Source organism: Chenopodium quinoa, unplaced genomic scaffold, assembly GCF_001683475.1.
Source record: "Chenopodium quinoa cultivar QQ74 unplaced genomic scaffold, ASM168347v1, whole genome shotgun sequence".
In the NCBI taxonomy this organism is placed as follows: Eukaryota; Viridiplantae; Streptophyta; class Magnoliopsida; order Caryophyllales; family Amaranthaceae; genus Chenopodium; species Chenopodium quinoa.
The window spans coordinates 130,237-148,292 of record NW_018744469.1 but is presented as its reverse complement, the minus strand read 5'-3'; the positions used below and the strand labels follow the sequence as shown (position 1 = coordinate 148,292).

General features: G+C 36.4%; 1 long non-coding RNA gene across 2 annotated transcripts; it reads right to left on the bottom strand.

Annotated features, from left to right (window-relative positions):
• Positions 1-9,652: 9,652 nt before the first annotated feature.
• Positions 9,653-14,267, bottom strand: LOC110697551. 2 transcript variants are annotated; one of them, XR_002506511.1, is made up of 4 exons: positions 13,888-14,267; positions 13,686-13,709; positions 10,921-10,988; positions 9,653-9,760 (listed from the first exon to the last, which is right to left on the bottom strand). It is a non-coding gene; the product is annotated as an uncharacterized LOC110697551 (long non-coding RNA). The 2 variants fall into 2 exon arrangements; XR_002506510.1 differs by lacking the exon at positions 13,888-14,267 and having other exon boundaries at positions 13,686-13,881.
• Positions 14,268-18,056: the final 3,789 nt, after the last annotated feature.

Genomic DNA, 18,056 nt, shown 5'->3' with positions numbered 1-18,056 from the left:
TACTTAAAACCGGTGCCAAAAGTCCCCAAAAAAATTTAAAAAAAACCTTTTAGCACCGGGTTATTTCCAAAACCGGTGCTAAAAATGCCTAAATAAATATTTTTTTTTTTTTTTTTGCATTTTTTTTTCACTTAAATTGATATTTAAACACTAACATATATATAAAGTTACATATTTTCATTAAAAAAAGCCGTAATATTACAATTTTCGTCCAAAACAAAATAAAATAAAATACAAGGTCACACACAAATAAAAAGCATCTCTTTCATCGTCGGTAAGTTCTCCAAAGTATAAAAACTCAATATTGTCTCAGTGCTTAAATTCTTTCTTTAAAGTATCATCATGAGACCAACATACAAGGCCAAAAGATGAGTGTAGGGAAACCCACTTATCTTGCATTCTTGGAAGTACTATGAACTTGGACTAAAAGAGACATTCCTTCAACTAAGACATGTGGAAAAATCTAACATTCTAGTGAAAAACATAGGACAAAAATCTGAAAGCTTCTGCACTGCAAGTAAAGAAACTGAAACTATGCTCAATGCCTGTCATCAAAAAGTAAAACATCCAAGTTATATAATCATAAATTTCAACAGCATAGGCATACAAGTAGAATCAGAAGAAATGAAGAGATGTATATACTGGTAAATAACGCTTATATATATACTGGTAAATAACGCTTATAGCAAAAATTCTCCTACCAGATTGCAACATACAAAGAGACTATGATAAATAACGCTAAACGGCTTAACCATTTAGCAAAACAAGCAACAATGCTACTTCCTTTTGTTTTGACCAATTTCCAGTATTTTAATAGTATTCAATATGAACATATCAGAAAAATCCTTAAGCATACAAGATTACCAGCAAGAGAAAATAAAATTATTTAAGAATCCAAAATTTAAAATACATTAGGACTTAAATCACCAGGAAGAAAGCAATAAAATCAAACCAATTACTAATAAGTTTAAAGAGAACAAAACTCACGTAAGAACTGAGTGCTTTGATAGTTAGGTTGTATATAGACCAAAATATACCACTTTCATGAACTATTTTACATTTTTCGGTTTTAGGGAGGGGGTGAATAGTGAGTTAAACTGGTTTGTGTTTCAGATTTTAAAAATCACACACATATAAAATGAATAAATTAGGACATTGTGCATGTCAGGAGACATATATTGACAAAAACACAACAACTAATCAAGAACAAAAAAATGGTTTGAAAATTGAAGTAAGGGGTGGGGGGGGGGGGTAATATTCAAGGCGTGTAAAATATAAGGGATTTATTAAGCCAGGCCATAAGTATTTTTTATTCGATACATTTTGGTAGTTCATAAGGGTGGTTAGTTTTCAATAAGGGAGGCCCTGACAACCAGATGTGGAACAAGGAAGAGAGCAAAGAAGAGAGGTGGATTCAAATGATTAATGGACCAAGAGAAAGGAGGAGGAGAGAGAAAGAGCAGAAGTGAATAGCTGTTACTAAAAATTTGAAGAGAGTACATGTACTGAGAATTAATCCTAATTTTTCTAATTAATCACTTTTGATTTCTGATTACACCAATTTTGGGTGAACCAATTTTGGGTCATCAAATTAATTCCCTGCTACTTAATGTTCATCACTTGTTTAGCTACCAAGAAGCTTAATCTACTCCTTGTTTATCGAACTTCTATTTAAATTAATCCCTTTAAGTTTGCCCCATACTATAAATGAACATCATCAAAAATCCAAAAAGTAACAAAACACAGCTGAATAAGGAGAGGAAAAAAAGAAAGTATACCTGTCAATCCAAGGGGCCTTAGATCCCACAGGAGCAAGTGATTGTCTGTGCCGCCAATTATTAGCCGACATTTTCTTCGCATAATGCCGATGCCAATTCCTGAGCATTTTTCCTAACTTGTTGCATGTATGCTTTATACTCAGGGGTAGCAACCTGTTTCAAAGCTGTAGCAAGAGCAGATATGTGGTTGTTGTGCGGACCACCCTGTAAATCAGGGAAGACAGCAAAATTTATCTTATCCTCAAAATCATACTGCTCATTGTCTTCAGATGGATTCATCAAGCTTCTGTTTTTTTGTTTCTTGCCCCTTCCTAAAAAATATTATACCTCCTCTAGGACCTCGCAAACTCTTATGAGTTGTGGAGGTAACAATATCACAATATTCAAAAGGACTGACACATTCCTGCAAACAATAAGAAAAACAAAAGCTTAATTTCAAGGAAACATAGAGAAGGCAGGTAATAACAAGCAACAGCATTCAATCTACAGCCTTAATGCAAGCAAATCTGTGAACATACACGATACAAGGCTAGCAAACAAACAACCTAAAATCAAACAAATTCAACAACCTACACATGCATATAAGTGGTATAACAATCTAACACCATACAAAATCTGCCTGTTCTAGGGTCATAGAGGTCAAACAGTCTTTTCTCTAACTAGTTATATCATCTATTTTCATAGCAAACAAATAAAAAGATATTCAATTTAGTCTAAGCATGCCCGAATATGAGTGATTCTTTAAGTGACAAAAGATGGATGCCTCTGCATGATGCTTCTGCATTCAGCCTCAGCAAATAATGAGATAAAACAAAAAAAGACAAAGATTAAGTCCCATGCATCCCCATAAAAGAAGTAAATTCTACAAATTTATCAGTTATCCAAGAGCCAAAACACTACAATTACTATAATTCCCAAACAAAAATTCAACAGGTTTTATACAAAAGACTCATTCAACTCTAACTTTACAAGTAAAAGTACACAACACTCAGTAGACTAAGCATCATTAGGCACCAAATATCAGTTAATTCATGATACACAATCATCAGAATTGCAAACAAAATGTAAGGGATTCTGAGAACATATAAGTGGGACTTGATGAAGGATAAGAGGGTTCCTTGCTAGTAGTTAGTGCAATTCCCTATCCCCTGTCTGAGCAGCATGGAACAATCTATCCATTTTTGTAGAGGAAAACTCATAAGCCATTACACCAAACATCTAGTTCTTTCATGGAAGGTGCTTTGCAACTGAAACTTAGAATGTAATATAAACTAATGATAAAAGGAGAAAGAATGAGACAAACAATGAAAATCAGAAGGTAGAATATAATGTGAAAACCTTAGCTAGTTCCAATATCTTATGTAAGACGAGTACTTTCTAACTTTTGTGCAAGAAAATATAATATAATATAATATTACTTTTCAAAAGTTTGCAAATATTTTATATCATCATGGTCATAATCATAGCCATGTCTAAATTATTTTGGCATAAGCTTGTAAATAGTTGGTCAGATTGTTCAAAAGATAGGTGTAAAAAGATAATAGGATATTAAGCATGAGATGGTCATGGTCAAATCTATATTAAAATATAACTTTGAATGCTACATTGCCTTGTAAAATAATTAGTAGAAAGATGCATCATCACAGAATTTTTTGTCAGAAGGACTTTAGCATTGGGAAAAATGTGTAAACTTCTAGAAACAAAACAATATGAACCTAATAGAGTAACAGTCAACCCTATTTTGCAGTAATAACCATATAAATGAATCAGTTTAAGAAATTAGCAAATGATGTAACCCCGTTTATGGAAGACCATCCTATTTTGCACTACATATTTATTTCTTCAATAACAAATTAGCAAGTGCATGGTAGTCCTTATAAAAGTTACAAGCCCCTAATCTAAATAATTGGATTCACCCAATGTTATACTTCATCCGAATATAATTGTCACATTGTGCATTTGTGATAACCCCTCATATATACATATACTAGTATACTATATAACATAATTCTACAATATCTCTTAACAATAATCGTTCTAATTATACCATCTTCCCATCAGTTAAATTATTTAATCATTTATAATGAAAAACAAACATAAACCATCACAATTTCATGCATCACAACAATTTTTTCCGAAAATCCAAAATCGGTTCATGTAATGTGGTTCCAGAACAGAAATTATCAAATTAAAATTCAAAACCCCATAAAAATCATACAAGAACACCAATTCAGAACAATTCAGCTACAAGATAAATATCCAAGTGTTAACATGCTAATTGCCATTTAGGCTGCTAAAAAAGGAATGCTAAATTGCTAATTACAGGGGAGAAAGAGCATTTCAACCAAGTTTAAGGAGTTTAGGTAAAGAAAATTCAAGTCCGTCCATTATAGTCCTTTTTATTAGAGATTATCATGGTTCATCAGGCAAACTAAAGGTAAAACCATCATCTTACCTCGAAGCTGGTTTAATGGAGGTGAGAAAGCTCAGAATCGGTGGAGGTGTAGCCGTGACAAGGAGGCCGTTAGGGTGGAGGTGTAGCCGTGCGCGCTTCAATGACAAACCCTATATTACCACAACCCTAAAATTACTAAATTGAACCAGAAAATCAACGACAAACCCTAGATTGCGAAAGATAATCAATGAATTCGCACAACCACAAGAAAAGTCTTACCTCGAAGTGAGTTCAATGGAGGCCAGAGCTGGTTCAATGGAGGTGTTGCTTCAATGGAGTGAGAAAGCGCGTAAACCAATTCAATGGAGAGAGAGCGAGCTGCTTCAATGGAGTGCAAAAGGAGATGCGAAAACGAGAGGGAGATGCGAAAACGGAGAGGGAAAGCTGGGAGGAAGAGCAGGAGATGCGAAAATGGGAGGGAAAGAGAAGAGCAGAACGAAGAGGGAAAGCAGGGGGAAAAAGAAAGAAGAAGAAAGAAAGCCTTAAACCGGTTTTTTTTTTAACATTTCGCACCGGTTTTTCTTAGAACCGGTGGCAAATCCCTTTTCTCCTTTAATAGGAACCGGTGCGAAAAGTCATTTAGCTTATCCCGCCCATTTCTTTTGCCACCGGTTTTCAAGAACCGGTGCGAAAGGTGCGGTGCCTAATTCATTTTTTCTACTAGTGTATGGAGTCTTTTCAAAAGCTTTTGACGGAGCTCAGCTCAGTGTTAGTGCCGCGGTTTGTAGCGCATGTCCCCAGAAAGAGATAGGAAGTTCACTAAGACCCATCATTGATCGAACCATGTCTAATAAGGTTCGATTCCTCCGTTCGGATACTCTGTTCCATTGAGGAGTTCCGGGAGGTGTCAGCTCTGAAAGAATACCATTTTCTTTCAAGTGATCGTCGAATTCATGGCTCAAATATTTGCCACCTCGATCCGATCAAAGTGCTTTAATTTTCTTGCCAAGTTGATTCTCAACTTCTTTCTGAAATTCTTTGAATTTCTCAAAAGATTCAGATTTATTCGACATTAGGTAGACATAGCCATGTCTACTAGTGTTTGTTAATGAAAGTGAATTCTTAGGGGTTTTAGTTTAAGTAGTGGTATCAACTTTTGTCTAATCATATGTCAAAATCATGCAATTTTCATTAAACATATATTTGCAAGACAATTTTGAAACAACCATTGTCAAAGTCTTACATTCAAAATAACTAGGTGTCCAACACCATAGATCATAGTATGTTCAAAAGCATGATGAAAACTAAGATTAGTTTAATTACATGTCATAGACAAAATAGTGCATGCAAGCACAACCGAAAAACCACCGTCGTCGTCTACTTGTCCTTGCACGTACACTTGATAAGCTTCTCACTTGGTCCCTGAAAAGGCAACACGAAGTGAGTCATACTTGGTATCTAATACCTATGATAAGCTTAATTCACAAGTGTTTAAGGAAGATACCTAAGGAAGATGCTACATTCCTCTCTTCCTCCTCCCGGAAGAGCTTGCATTCTCTCTTGTAGTGGCCTTGCCCACCACAATAGAAGCAACGCATCTTTGCCTTGACCTTCTTGAACTCTCTTCTCCTTGCTCTCAAGGGCCTCTCGGTCACTCCATAGGCGGTGGCTCGGCTAAGAAGTTGCACCCCCTCCATTAAGGAGCGTGTCTCCTTTCCCGCAGCTATATGCATTCTAAATGCATCATAGCCCGAGTGGAGCGAAGCAAGCAAGATATGCCCCGCCATCTCATCCTCCAATGAGATTCCGAGAAGTTGTATGTGTTTGAAGAGCCTAGTCATTCCAAGCACATGAGGTCGGAGGGGCATGCCGGGTCTCAATTTGGCATTGTAGACCTTTGTCCAAAGCCGACGCCTTTCTCTAGCAAGACAACCCACTCGGTGGCTTTATCTTCATATTTGAGAGTGACTTAGTCAAATCAAACACGAATACATCATAGTTGACATTGTCACTCTTGGTGACTCTTACATTAACAACGTCCTCAAGTGCTTTGAGAAACATGTCCGGAAGGTAGGAGGAAAGGCTTTCCTTCCAATCTTCCGGGATGGAATTAGCCATAAGTCGTGAGACTTTCTTGCAATTAGAAGACCATTCATCATGAGCCTCATCGATCATGATCCCCTTAGAGAAGAAGCTTGGAATGGGAGTGTCAAGAGTGTACTCCAAGGAACAATTCCGAAGAGTTTTCCTGAGTTCTTCCTCCCACCTCCTTGAAGTTTACCAAGTTTAGGCAAAATGCCAACTTGTTGGGGAAATCCGGGCACATTTGGTTGTTGTTTGAGTTACCAGATATTGTTCTACAATTGAAAGAATTTGAAATGAAAAATCATTCATATAATCAATAAGTTTGAAATTTAAAAGCGTTTATGCAAATTTTCAATCTTATTGAGCATTTTATCCACGCATTAATAATTTGTCCCTTTTAGGCGAGAATAAAATGATTCCGAGATCCTAAAGATCAAGAAATGGTTAAGCATGATTTGGCTTGTCTTAATCATTAAATATCTTAAGGTAAGCAATCCAATTGCTAATAGCTCTAAGCTACTCTCGGTTTGATAAAACGTTACATCTAATGCATTCTTGACATTTTATCTCTTTTGCCACGACATCTAAGGACTCCTTACTGATATCGTTGAGCTTAACCAAGACAACTTGTATACCTAGTATACCTTACGTTCCTAGGGAAGTAGTGATGCCTCGCTTTGGCGTAGCCCATCACATACGCGCATTAGTTCGGTAAGTGTTGTTCTTGGAACGACAAAATTTTAGCTCAATATTTTAAAGGACCTAGTGTTTCTATATTGGTTGGTTTAAGTAAACTTAACTAATCATCGCAACATTTGAAATCCTAGACATGGATCTAACATTCAAAATATATATAACAATATATATAAGGCATAAAAAATAGATGCATTTGGCAATTAGCATGACCCCTTGAAATCTTCAAGGGCCTTCATCTTGGCTCGTTTTCATCGAAACGCCGTCTTGAGACATCTTTGCCAAAATAAAATTACTAGCTACTACGACTAAGATTAATCTAAAGTACAAAAATACTTAACGGTATGCAGATCGTATTTAGATTTACAAAAATACGTAACGGAACGCAGTCCGTATTTTCTATCCTAGTCGGGTCCCACTAGTTGCCATTTTTCTGAAAACCTGTTTTGAAACAATCTTTCATTCACCCATTCACTATTTGTGAATGGCCCATGCATTTTACAAGATAATACAAGTAAACACGCAAAACTAGTAACTAACTTAGGTGGTTAATCCGATTAACGCGCCTAATTGAAACTAGTCAAAGTTGTTTAATAAATTATGTATTACTAAGGTGCAATTTGTTCACGTAATTAGCTAAACTCCCACTAAATTCCGCATCCAACTTAATTAATCTAATTAATTAAGCCGGTTAACCCAAATTTGTTAAAATAAAAAAAAATAAAAAACAATTTTTTTTTGCAAGAGCCGAAAAATCGAGGTCTAACCTCGTTTAAAATAATTATATAATTATTTTAAAACGGCAAAATTTTCGCAAAAACGCATAGCTTGAAATTAAGCCAAAACCGCCTACTAGTATCCTAGCGGGCTGTGCACCATGGCTGCTAGGGAGCCCATGGCCTGTGCGTGGTGCTTGGTGCTAACATGCTGCGCCCAGCATAGCACACTACGCTGGCTAGCACCAGCTGCTTGCTACGCATGCTAGCGCCTGCCAGCAAGTGGTGGGCTGGCTGGGGCCTGCTACCATGCTGCCCAGCAGCATCCTCAAGCATCCAACAACCAACGCCACTGCCCAAGCACCAGTGCACTAGCATCCCCTCGCCACACAGCAGCGCCACTTCGATGCTTAGCCCATGTGCGCACCATAGGCAGCCTACATACGGGCTGCTGGGCAGCCCGGCTAGCCTTGGTGACGCTTGGGGTTTTGCCTCGATTTGCGCGCATTTTTCTCGGGATTTTAATCCCGATTTACGTGCGACGTAAAATTAATCTAAATTTATTTTAGAATTAATTTAGGGAAAAATGAAAATAAAATAAGTCCAAGTTAATTAAATTCAATTTTAACGGTGCACAAGCCTAATTTTCCAAAATTACTTTGGAACATTATTAGGTCTTTCTTGATACTTAAAATTGAAAAAGCTATGTCCATAATTAATTTAACCAATATGTAAATTAATAATGGATTTGACAAATAGGGAAGTTGGAAAATTAAACTAATCATCCAATGATAAAATTTTCCAACTTTTATGCTTGTGTAAAATAACAAGATTACATCTTCCAATGAAAATTAATCAACATTTACTCACAAGCATTTGAACTTCAAGGATTTTAATCAACCAAACATGAAAAAATCCAAAATTAGTTCAATCATGGGATTTAGGGTTAGAGTTTCAATCATTTAAACATTTAAAGATTAGATCTTTAACATATTAGGAACTTAAAATTACATATACACAACAAGTATTCACATACACTACTACAAATCCCGTCCTTTTGAGACGCTTTTTTCCATTATTTACGACGTGGAAAAGCGTCGAGAAATTCGCGACGCTTTTTCGTGTCACAAATCTCGACACCATTTTATGTCCCCATATTTTGTGACGCTTTTTAGTGTCTTAAATATCGACGCTTATAAACGTCTTATAAAATATACTAACCGTCAAGAAATTCGGTATACAAGCACCACCACCAAATTTCTAGACGCTTTTTCATGTCTACATTGTCGACGTTGTTTTCAGTCTCAAAATCAATTGAGACGCTTTTTAATGTCCACATAGAAATAGTGGCGGGAAATTTTGAAACTGATTAAAGTAAAATATCTTGACAACAAAAAGCGTCTAGATTTTTTTTCTACTGTTTATATATATATATATATATATATATATATATATATATATATATATGATAATTACCAATAATATTCTATTACCAAGAGGGCTGCAAAGCAGCAAAAAATTACAAACACCAATGATCCAACGGCTTAACACCCAAGACACCAAACCAAAATAAACCAAATAAACCAACGGAATAAGACAACAAACCAAACTAAAAACCCAGATAAAAAAACAATAAGCTTGAAAACAATCGCATACACAACAAACCAAAACAACAAAACAACAAAACACCACCCCAGCAACAACAAAACCAGAAACCTGCCAACACTAGATGGCAGCAAGCCAGCAGTAGCAGCAGATCAAACTCAAGCAGCAAACACCAACAGCCCCAGGCAGCCAGCACCTAAAATAGTCACCAAAAGCAAACCAAACCAAATGGGCAGCAACTAGAAACTCAGAACATAATAAACAGCAGAGCATGTTCAGCACGTTAATCATAAAACATACAATAAGTTTTTTCAAATATATATATATATATATATATATATATATATATATATATATATATATATATATATATATATATATATATATATATATATATATATTACTAACTATTAAAAAAAAAGAAGGTGCTTAGTAGGCTAATTTCCATCTTTAGTAGATTTTCCTTGTCCTCCTGTTGCATTCATAACCTTAAAAAAAAAATATATAATAAGTATAATATAATATTTGATTGTTAAAAGAAAATACAGATGTATAATATAAAACTTTATAGCACCAAAAATTACAGCAAACATTGCATTTTCAGTATCAGCTTGTGGATGGAAGGATTAGAAAGCAATGCACAACAACAAACAGACCACCAGCAAATGCACAGCAACAAACAGACTGTGATGGACCCAATCACTGGTCAACCATTTCAGGCCACACTCGGAATTCGAGGCAGCAACAGCAACCTCACTTGGAGCAGCAACAACAAAACAAAGATATGGGGCAGCAAGCAAGCAGAGAAGCAGGCAGCAATAACACATCGTACTAAGCAACAAGCATACTAGGGAACTTAGTGCTTTTTGGAAGAACCTATTTTAAGCATAGAAGGCAGAGAGCAGGCTTTCACCCTTTTGGAAATATGACTTTGGGCTCTCTTTCTCGTTTGTAATTAACTATGTTTAGTTAAATTAAGAAGTATAATGTAATATTTAAGTTAAGGGGGGGGGGGGGGAGCAGGAGGTATCCAGAAATTTGTAAGGAACAATTGGAGAGTAGTAACCTCAAGTTATTGGCGAGTGATAGCTGTTAACTATTATCCCTTGAATTACTTTGTCTTACAACCTTATTGTAATTCTAACTATCCTATCCAATCAATTAAATTGTTGTTGCAATTTGCGAATTTCTGTTTATTATCTTTCTTGAGTGAATTGTTGAGTGAGAATTGTCTTCAGTGAAAAGGAGAGGGCAGCTTGTGAGCAGGGCCGAAGGTGGGGACTCCCTAGTCTCTGCCACAGACCACCAGCAACAAATAGACTAACAGCAATGCTCAACAACAAACAGACTAACAGCAATGCTTAACAGCAACAAACATAATAATACATGGAAGCATTCACCAAAAAATTGATACATACATGTATTAATTTAATATAATTAATAAGCACATAGATAAGACATAATGAATTATATATAATATACTACCTCACTACAAATCTACAACTTAATTACTTACATTTTTCATATATGATCAATATCATAAATTACGTAAAACTATTTTGGGAGGGCTATCTACCATACATATGACACGAAAATATAATATACAATTATATGACATATAAGATATTTTAGGAATTTGGGTAGTTACCTCGAACTCACTAAGTGCAGCAACTATCACAATTAGAACAATTTTTAGATAAGCTCCTCCTCTGTCACCTATTAAACACAAAAACACAACTTCAAATTTTAAGATATGTCATAAATTTTAGCCTATTGGCTTAAGATTTATATATATTTTTTACATAAGTCAAACTTGTACAACAAGCAGCAACAGAAATCACAAGCAGAAGGCAGCAAACAGCAGGCAGAACACCAACAACATACAACAAGCAGCAACACAAACAACAAGCAAGCTAAGAAACCTCCAGGACTCGTGATCATGCTGAAAACAACATATCGAAACAAGCATATAAACCTCGAACAGACTCATTCACGATCACTCGTATATACCAAAAAGTAAACATAAGACGAGCAAGCGATTTATGTGTAATTTAATTTTGTTTTCATGAGAAAACAAATCAAAGCTTTATATGCATGTTTATCATGAGATTTTTGTTTTTGCATTGTGCATGTGTAATATATATCATAGAGCTAAATAAAGCAGTGATGTTAACAAAATCATAATGTTCTTTTCATGATCATAGATGCATGGAAAAAGAAACAAAGTTTTATTCATTTGGTCTTTAGGACTTAGACTCTTAAAATTATACACCTAGCTAGCTAATTACAATTATTGGTTTTACAAATTTCACATTAGTGGATTTTTTTTATATATAGTGAATTTAGCTTTTCATGCTATAGAACTAAAAAAAGAAGACAAAAAAAAGGTCTAATCATACAAAATAATTTACATAATAAATATATAATTAACCAGCTTTTTTGCTCAATTTTGTTCGCGAGACTTCTATTATTACTAAGAAGTCTTTCTTTTTTTTTTCTTTGTTATTAAAGTTTATAGTACATACATCAAAATGAGAAAATCTATCTAATACAACCTATATAGTAAATGGAAATCTATCAAACTATTCATAATATAATAAGCTATAAAAATAGTGTTTCATTTTTTGCACCTAAGCTTTCATTCAATAAATATAGCTTTCATTGCTATATAGTACAATGACTATCATCTAGTATATGACAAGAATCAGCCATAATTAGTCATAAACCAAACAATTTAACTAGTAGTAGAATGGTGGGACATAAGGCATTGAGTTATGTATAATAATCTAACGTCTTAAAAAGTTTGTAGCTATGATTCTTGGCCTAGAATCACTAAAGAATGATAAAGAACTCTAAGCAACGTTAAGTTTACTTGATTTTATTAAAACTAAACTGAAAGTAATTACATTAACACAAATCACAAGCAGAAGGCAGCAAACAGCAGGCAGAACACCAACACCATACAACAAGCAACAGCACAAACAACAAGCAGAGGATAGCAGCAAGCATCAAAAAGAAAAAGCATCAGGCAGAACACCAAGAACAACAAGCAGCAGCACAAACAACAAGCAGAAGGCAGCACAAACCCCTTTATTTTCATTTTCTAAACTATAATTTCAAATAGCTTTAATCTAATTTGCGGAAGTTGTTATCGATGAAAGGTGATAAATCAATTAAGAGTTCAAAAATTAGTAAAATGAGGAAAGCATTGCCTGATATTAGCAGTATTCATTCTCAACACAAATCTTAGCTATACCTTACTAGGCTACTGTCAATTTACCAGTAACAATAATCATTCAATAATACGAAGAACATTATATATTGGGCCAAATCTGACCTTTTAAGGGTTACAGTTCAAATGTTTAAGTTCTACCAAGACTAATACAAATTAACAATATACGGAGTATACAGTCGAAACACAGTAAAGTTGTTAGGACAGAAATGTTATTGTGCATGAAGGAGATGAGATTTTGACAAATTTATAGGCACCAAAGCAATCAGAGGCCCGCTCAAGCCGTTAAGAACAAAAACTTGTCCAATTCAGGATATCACAAAATTCAGAAAGTAACCGAATACAGAACAAACTCAGTCCTTCAACAAGGACAAACCGTCCAAACGTGAAAATTACACATAATCCAGCCATGCCTGACAGCAAAATCCATGGCATTATGTTTAAGCTTCTAGACCAAAAAAATATCCCAAAAAATAAACATTTTAAAAAAATGGAAAAAAACCTACAAGTATGACCTTAGTCCTTTGGAGCAAAATATACAGCCAATTAAAAGAAAAACCCAGATCCTCACTGCTCCAACTCAGTATATAGTAATACATGGGTACTGACCTCAAACATAGGAGGAATTGTGAAAAGCATAAAATAAAAATGTAATCATAGGAAAAACGTTGGATAATTGCGGTATAGGTCTGTCTCTCTTTCTCAACACTGATGTATCCAGCATAGAAGCTAATCTAATTTTGTAAAGTTGAAGCTACTAAAATTATCTCTCATAAATTGTTTACTAAACTTACAGGTAGTGGCATGGGTGCTGCAGCTGTTTTTGAAAGAGGTGATCATGCCTACGAATTAACTAACACCCGTGTTAATAGCGAAATGGTTTAGTACCTAGCATAAGACCTTTCTCAATCTGCCTTCCTTCAAAAGTTATGAACAATCTGCCTATTTCAGAGTAATAGAACTGAACTAAGATTTATTTTCTGTATAATACTCAACACAAATCTCCTTTCAAGAATCACAACTTATAAAAAAGTTTCAACCCAGAAACCCCAAATAAAATTAAAATTTGACAAAATTAATACAAAAAATCAACAATTCAATAAACATAATCAACCAAAACAAATACAAATCAATAATAAAAAGTAATATATAAAAAAGTATCTAATTAATTAGACCATGACCTGTGATATATATTCTTGACTTCTCTGCGTCGGTCGTTTCGAGATCCCATTAGCAAAAAGAATTCCCATACATGCAATGAATAAACAAAAATTCAGCATAAGCAACTTAATTTGAGTGAATGACATATCAACAAAAACCTACGAAATCGATGCCTATAACAAGGAGATTACGGAAAATTGATGACAAGAGCGAGAGGATTACCGAAAATTGAAGATAATATTGAAGAGAGCAACGAAAATTCAATAATTTCAATTGGTTTAAGAGATAAGATGAGAGCGATTGTGAACAAGCAAAGAAGAGTTAGGGTTCGTTTCGATAATGGGGAGCTAAAGGGTTTTTTTTTTATTTCTTCAGTCTAACTTTTGCTGTATGTATGAGCGGTTTTCTTTTTGTTTAATTAGCCCGCTTTTTTTTCCTGAAATTTTGAAGTCCCGGGATGGACTATAGTCACGTGCAATATCACATGTCTTTTTTTCGACGCTTTTATGTGTCGATTCCAATGGTGACGCTTAAAAGCGTCGAAAAAATACGGAAATTAATTTTTTGGCTAACGCTTGTTACCTGGCGTCGAGCAAATAGCGTCTAGAAACTAAGGGATTTGTAGTAGTGATATTAATGCAATTTATTTGCATAATTGTGAAAAACAAGTTTATGTGAAAAAGAACATATCAACTTAAGCACATATTATAACTCCATAATCATGCTTAAAAGATATTTAAATTGTAGTAGATTAGGGATGCAATAATGCATTTAATCTACCCTTGACATGCTTGCATTAATCAAGGCATAAAAGATTTAAAATTTTCGTTGAAAATCAAAAAAAACCCTCAAAAAACTGGGTTTCTGGTTCGAATTTGGCTTCTGGACAGGTCTTAAAAAGGAATGAAACTGATTCAGAATGTCGATTCCACCCAAAAAACACTACTTTTGAGCCAAATCCTGGGTTCGACAGCCAAAACGAGAAAAAAATACGAGTTTTAAAATTAATTAAAACGAGCTTCTAATCCAATTAGAAAAGCAAAACCAGAATTTAAATCTACTTTAAAACACCTTAATTAATAACTAATTGCAATAATTAAAAGGAGCGCGGTTGCGATATCGCTGTAGGGTTTCGTAGTGACCCTCACTACGCGGAAAGAAACCCCCCAAGACCCGCCCCGATAACTAAAGCAATTAAAGCATGCAAACATGATTAATACATAATTAAAAGAAGAAGGGATAAAGAATTATACCCTAGACGCGTGCTTCGCTCGCTAAATAAGCTCTTACTTCAACCTCGCAAATGCAAGGCCTCCGACGGTTCGTACCCTCGAACCCGACCCGATCGTCCTAAGTCTCGAAGGTTAGTCGGGACCCGAACAAAATATAAATTTGGAGTTTTACAAACTTAAGGTATTCTCAACAATGGAGATGCCTATATAGTTCCACTCAAGTGTGTTCTTTCCCAAATGCCAAAGCCTTGGTATTTATAGGGAAATGAACCCTTGAATTTCAATCTCCCATAAATGTGGGAGAATGGGTAAATGTGATAATTTATTTAATTCTAAATTAAATAATTAATAAAAGCAATCACCATGCAACAAGTGTCAAGGGAATAGAAAGAGTTAGGTGAGGACCATGACCATGGAGGGGACCATTGCCTTGCTCCCCAAGGCATGCTCCAAGCATTGGTCCCCACCTCTCACAAAACCGGCACTAAGCAAGGACTGTTGGGCTGGCAGCCAGGTAGGATGCTAGCATGCACCAGCCAGCACAGCTAGCCTGCACCGCATCACTGCCCAGCACGCAACGCGCACCAGCCAGCATGCCTAGCACATGTGTGCTGCTAGCGAGCCACGCATGATGCTAGGCATGCTGGGCGCTAGGCGAGGCCCCTCGCTGTTGGCTGCTTGCTGCCTGGCACTGCCCCTAGCTCGCTGTGCTTGGTGCTGCCATGTGAAGGCACGCACACAAGGACGCAGCTATGCGAAGGCACGGTGCTGCTAAGCGAGGCTGCTAGCATGCTGCTCGCTGCGATGCCATGCATGCACACGCACACACGCACAGGCCTAGCCATGCGATAGTGCTGTGCAATGCGTAGGCTTGTGCTAGAGCTTGCGATGGCACCTAGGCACCCATGCACACATGCTGCGATGGTGCTGTGCCATGCAAAGGCACGCACACATGCACACATGCTGCTGCAATGGGCTGCCTTGTGCGCCTAGCACTCATGGCGCGCCTAGCACACATATGGTGCACCTAGGGTTGCGATGAACTAGCCTAGCCTAACACTCACATGGCTAGGCCAATGTGATGCTACGGCTATGCCCGTACTTGTTGCTTGTGATTTTGCGACGCTCGGTCTCGACGCTCTAGGCTCGATATCCGACGTCTGTGTTTGTAAAACTCCGACGACTCATTGAATCCTTCAGATTAATTCGTCGTCTCGGATCGGTTGTTCGATTGGGTTCGACCCGAAGGGTTCAGATAAGATTAAGCTGTAATATTAATTATACCTTGATATTACTGATTAGAAGCGGCCTCCACCTAGGCATTCCGATCACTTGACCTTTATGAAGAATTAGCTCTGTAATAATTCTGAACCCTCTATCAGAATAATACACTTGTTGGAAGGACATCATTCATTCCAAGTATAACATTAAGTTAAACATAGGGACCCTAATTTTAACATAGTGACCTTTATAATTCATATTGACCAGTATTTAAAAATTTTCATTTAAAAAAATTAACCTCTTATGACCTTTATAAAACACAATGACTTTTATTTTAATATAATAACATTTATTTTAATATAGTGACTTTTTTTATTAATAAAACGACTATAGTGCCTCTAATTTTAGTGGTCCAAAATAAATTAACGTGGACCAGGTCTTTTTATGAGTTTATCGATGATGAACAACCTTTCATTGCCGTCATTGGTCGGGTTGCGTATTGAATGATTTGAATCTGTGGAGTGTTTAAAACCATGCACATAGCCTAATTCATTTCTACCTAATCCAGCTAAACAAACCCTTTTGTAGCCCAAAAATTTATCCAAACCATCTTCTTATCCTTATTCCTAGCCCAAACCTGCAACTAAAACCTTTCCCTAATTTTAATGAAGCCCAAACCCTAAACCTAACCCTAATCCATGAAATGAATCCGAAATGGTAAAACGATGCCTAAAGATTTGTGTATTTTGTGAAATGAATCCAACAATGCCTAAAGAATTATATGAAAGGCATTTTCCAAATAAATAGAATGTATTATGCTACAATACACAACGTATCGTGCAACGTTACATGTACCGTAACACGGTACATATATTCCGAATCATTTTTTTTTCATATTCACGCACAAAATCTATATCCTCACAAAAAAGACTTTTTGTACCATACCACTGAATGAATTATGTCTTCCTCAAGTGTAATTATTAAATATATAATGGATTGAATTATGGAGATAATTAAGTTCGTTCTTTTGGATCGTCGTTATATCATAACTAGAGGTACTAATGATCTTTGGGCTAGTAAAATAGGCCAAAGCCCATTAGAACGGATCCTATAAGGTTACACTACGAGGCCTAGATTGAACATAAGAGGTGTTTCGGGGTTTTCTGATGTCCTGCGGGAGAGTTACAATTCCGAGACTGGAACCGGACGCCTGTACCTGCAAAATAACGGAGACTCCTGAGAGCTCCGCCTCCAACGGTCAAGTTAGTACCTGATTAAGGAGTAATTAATGCGGAAATTAAAGTAATAAGGTCTCTCTAGGTGAGAGAGTTTAATGTTGGTAATCTGCTTTGTTAGCGAGATCAGCCGGTTATTAGTGTGTTCCGTAATGTTTCTGTTCTGTTCTTCAGGTGAGATTAATTGCTTGATCCCCTTTAATGAGGATTAATTAAGTATTTATAGTCTTGAGAAGCGTGCCACTCTCTAGGTTTAGGGTAAACCTAGGGCTGACCGGGCCTCTAGACAGGATTGGGCCTTGTTGGCCGGTTTTCCCATTTGGCATGGGTGGACACGTGGCGTGTCTCAATTGGTCCGTAGAGGACGTATCTGTGATTGACACGTGGCAGGCTCCTATTGGCCTACGTGAAGGACACGTGGCGGAACCTGGTTGGTCCACTTGTCAGACGGTGATTGGTGGATAAAAATCCCCTAATCATTTGCCCCTCACAGGTGGCACGTGACTGGTCACGTGTCACCTGTGACAGGTGCCGCACGGTGACAGGCGACGGCCCTCTACAGGTGTCACCTTGCAAATGGCCGAGAGATTTTCCCGCCCAAATTTTGAATTTGGAAGCGACCCTTCGCCTTCTCACTTTGCCTATATAAGGAAGTGCTGACTTCGGTCATTTTCACATTTGAGAACTTTGCGAGAACATTCGG